This window comes from Panthera leo, chromosome A1 (genome assembly GCF_018350215.1).
Source record: "Panthera leo isolate Ple1 chromosome A1, P.leo_Ple1_pat1.1, whole genome shotgun sequence".
Classification (NCBI taxonomy): Eukaryota; Metazoa; Chordata; class Mammalia; order Carnivora; family Felidae; genus Panthera; species Panthera leo.
The window spans coordinates 45,403,001-45,408,084 of NC_056679.1; positions in this window are offsets into that span (position 1 = coordinate 45,403,001).

The window sequence follows — 5,084 nt, forward strand, 5'->3', positions numbered from 1 at the left end:
CAAAATCAGTAACTTAGAACTAATTTTCCCTTGGATTCTGGCCAAATTGGCAAGGAAATTCATTAAAAATAAAAGCATTACTGTTCATAATACCATATCAAGAAGATTGATTTGCGCAACATTTAGTATAGGCTAAACAAATGTTAAAGGTACATAGCCCATACAACTGCCTCAGGTAAAACACGGCCAGAATCATTTATACAACCAGCAATAAATCTAGCCAGCATATGTAAAAAAGAAAATTACATTGTTAATTTGCCATGATTCTGCAAATGAATCTGAGTGAAAATTAAAAAAAAAAATACAGTGTCTTTTGCACATTAAATTGCACGCAATTTTAACATAACCTCACTTGTTTTAGTAAATAATTTTTTTAAAGTAAAAAAGCCTATATATTCTTAAATTTTTTATTGTGGTAAATACACATAAAATATACCATTTTGACCATTTTTAAGGATACAATAAAGAGGCATCAAATACATTCATAGCACTGTGCAACCATCCACATCACCTACCTGCAGAAATTTTTATCACACCAAACTGAAATTCATTACCAACTGAAAATAACTCCCCACTGTTGTGTCCCCGTCCCCCCCACCCCAAGCCCTAGAAACCACTATTCTATCTTCTGTCTCTATAATTTGCCTATTCTATGTATTTCATATAAGTGGAACCACACAATATTTGTCCTTTGTGTCTCGTTTATTTCATTTAGCATAATGATTTCAAGATCATCTATATTATATCAGAATTTCATTCCTTTTTAAAGCTGAGTAACATAACACTGTATGTATATACCACATTTCGTTTAACTATTAATCTGTTTATGGGCCTTTGGGTTTTTATCTTTCCACTATTATGAATGAGCTGCTATAAACATTGGTATATAAGTATCTGTTTACTTTTCTGCTTTCAATTATTTGGATACATATCTAAAAATTAATTGCTGAATTATATTTAACTTTTGGAAGAACTGTTTTTCTTCTACATCTTTAAAAAATAATTATGACTTTTTTACCTTAATGGCTAAGATATATTATTGGTAAGCTAGTGAAAGTAATGTAAATAATTTTAGAATTAAATTATGTTTGTTTTTGGGGTGCCTGGGTGGCTCAGTTGGTTGAGCGACCAACTTTGGCTCAGGTCATGATCTCACAGTTGGTGAGTTCCAGCTCTGTGTGGGGCTCTGTGCAGACAGCTCAGAGCCTGGAGCCTGCTTCAGATTCTGTGTCTCCCTCTCCCTCTCTCTCTGCCCCTGTCCTGCTCATGCTCTGTCAAAAATAAATAAATGTTAAAAAACTTTTTTTTTAATGCTCTGTCATATAGTATTCTCTAACATTGTACGGCCAACATACTTCTAAAGTTTTTGAAAGTAAGCACAATTTCATTGTACAAATTGTGTATAAACAGAAATGGAAAATATACTGTTATTTCACCCAAAATATATAGTTATCATTATTTTGCAGTCTGTATTTTCAGACTGTTTTCAATATATATTCAAGTTTTTACATTAACTCAAAATGGGATACTATTATATATACAGATCTATGTATTTTATTACTTTAAGGTATCTCTATCTTTCATGAAAACTCATTATAAATCATTACATGGATAGACTATAATTTACATAACAGAATTTTTAATGGCAACCTAACTCATTTTTAGGATTTTATTATTACAAATAGTGTTTCATTTAACATTCTTGCAAATATGTGTTTGTCAAGTTGTGAGATTATTTTTCTGGATGAAAAATGATGAGAATTCATAGGTCAGAGTTATATACATTCCAAATTGTTGGTTCTTATAAAGTTAGGTTTTTCCATTAGAAAACATTTTTTTCTATGTAACATCATGCTAAAGCCTTTAATGGTCCAACATTATAAAAATAATCTGTATTATTTATAATATTTTAAAGTTATAAACTTCAATGTGTCTGAAATTTACTTTTTTATGGTGCTAGGTAGGAATTTAATTTATATTTTCCACAAAGCTTCATGATATATTTATCAATTTACACTATGGATTATTGGAAATATTTCCTTTCTTGCTTCACTCAATCTAAATTGCTATGCAGCAAAACTTATTAAAAATCTGCTTATGCGAATTTTGATTTCTCATTTTGGATGCAGAAGTCGATAGTGTTCCCTAATGCCTGAATAAAGTAAAGTAAATTGAGTTTAAATAAGCTTAAGTAAGATAAACATGATAAAGATTTATTTGTTTGAGAATATTAACTTATAGAATCAGAACTCAAGCCTTACTGTAAAAATGAAAATGAATGAAATTCTTTGAAGGAGAAGGTTTTAAACTCAACCTAGAGAGGTCAGTTACTTTCATAGACCAAGGGAGTGGATTATCAGTTCCTGTCCTCAAAGGTGTTACAGTATATTTTAAATCATATTATCCTCTACCCAAGAAGAGCTAAATAAATTTGTGAAAATTAACCTGCATTAACATTTGTTGATATAAACCAAAAACAAAAATACAGGACATATTAAATACATATCATTTTAAAGTTCCTGATAAAAGTATAAATATAGGCTGACTGTTGAAACTGTTTATTGGTCGGTCTTACCATAATTTAGCACATTATCAAGGTTTTAACCCATGTACTTTTTCATTTTTTCATTCATTTTATAAATATTTTGATATACCCATATATAGGTCATAAAATCAGATATAAAAATGAGTATTAACCAATAATGCCTTTAAGGGGATTAGAATCTTTGAATAGCTCCTATTTCCATAGCTTAATAACCAAAGAGCAGCTACAAAATTTACTAAGACAAGTCCTACTCTCAAAGAATGTTACACTTACTTACAATATAAACAATTGGTGGACTATAAATTGATATTTTCAAGGTTTCTCTTTCAAAAAGATTTCCTAAGGTTATATATTTTCTGGATTTTAGGGACGATGATCTAGGATATTGCCCCAATTCTGTACCCTATGTATGAAACCTTATTTCTTGGATGATCACTCTTAAAACAAAACTATGTTTGCAGGACTGTATGCCTTCATATGCAGAAATGAAACCAAGCCTAGGATATCCATTAACTTAAGTAAGTTTTATCTTCTCTTTGCCTTGTCCCTTTTTTAATGTTGAAAAAATGATGATATAATGGAGTTCATTATCAGCCTAAATCAACTTATAGATGGAAGTTAATGACAGAAAAATAATGCATCACAGAGTTCTCTGCATGGTATTACCTTAATGCAAAAAATAAATTGCATTGTAGTTTTCAGTTTCAATGATGTTGGTTATGATTTCTCTGAGTAAGCATAATTTTGTTTAGTAACCTCAGTTCATAGAAGCAGGCAGACAATTGCTGTCAACTTAACGCAGCCATTGAATCTTTCTATCTCCCGCTAATATTCTAGCCATCCTTAAGCTGATTCTTACATCTTAGCTTTCAGAAAATGAGTGATTACACCTTCATACCCTTTCTCTTTGGCTTTATAGAATGGACTGAATTACTTAATAGGTCTTGTTCTGCCCTTTGAATTCCAGGGCTGAATTCTCTGCTGAACTATCTAAGAGTCTTAAAAATAAATTCTCAATGAAGTCATAGCCTACATTTCTCTTTGAACTTTTATACAAATGTCACAATGCCCTATTATATAAAATTAATTCAAAGCATAATGTTACATATACTTTCACCCTTTATTTCGTTTTCAACTTCAGTGATTTCTCATTGCCACTGTAATGAATCTCAGAGACACAGGCAAATGGACATAGGGGAATTAACTAATAGGAAAAACAATATTCAACTTCATATAGTTCTTTCTGAATCATGTGCAATACACCATATTTAAGAAAAAAAGAGTAAGTTTTTAGTTATGGTTTTATCCTTTCAATAGTACTAGTTCAAAAATAATCAGTCTAGCTTTGTGATAGAAAGCATATAATCAAGTAATAAAGCAAAATCTGACACCAAGTAATGGAGCTCTGGAAATAAAATGGTGATAAGACAAAATTCATAATATTTAACTGCACCACCAAATTCTGCATGTAAACCCCATTTGTATTTAGGTGCAATTTAAGTATCTCTAAAATTATGTAGACAAAATATTATCCAAATGGCCTGAACAAATAATAATAAAAACATTGTCTTATCGTGGGAAAAGGAGAAAAAAAAAATAGAGGAATCACAGAACCTTAATCATGGATGTGGTCCTTAGAAATAATCTCAGCCAAGTGTATCATTTAAAATTGGGAAAAATATACTCCAGCAAAAGAAACTAAGTTGTATAAGTCATAATGTCATAGGAATTAGATCTAAGAACTCATATTCTTTATTATATCAGTAAATTACTGAGCCAATATCATTCAAGAGGGAAGATTATTTTTTATTTTTCAAAGTGCTTATCTAATAAAAATACATATATTCATGGCAATTTATTCAATTCCTTTTAGTTTTTCTCCTTTGTTATAATTAATTAATGCATGTGAGCATACTATATTATGAAAACAATAAATTTTCACCTGGAAATTTTGAAACTAATTTCTTCTTTTGTGTTGAATATTGAGATTAGGTTCAGATTTAATTAGGATATCCCTATTTGAAAGTGGCACAAGCACAAATAAAATTTAAAGGAAAGATAAGGAAAAGTAATTGGAAATGAGAATAAAATTTGGTAGTGACAAAAAGAAAATATGAAAGGGTAGAAGAATTAAACAAGACTTATAGAATATGTACAAAAGAGAAATGCCTTTAAAATTGTAATTTTAAAATACAATATGTACACAACTAAATGTCTTAAAATCTCAGTGTGCTTTCAGGGGGAAAAAACATCTTTGTTAGTTAGATCCTTGGGGCTTTATTTCAACAGGAAGAAGAATTGGACTACAACATCGAAAATGAAAGACTTGAGAAGAGGGCCTCTTAGAATAAAGAACTTTTTATACTTCCTGTTTGAGTGTATATATCATTGAAATGATTAGTTTTTCAACATATGTGTAGTCCTAAGCTGAACACCATGTCAAAGTCCAGTTTTTCAAGTCCTGTCCCCCAGTCCACTTGCATTTCTGTTCACAAACAAATTGTTTTAAAGTTGTTGTCCTTGATGCCTGAGCTACTAT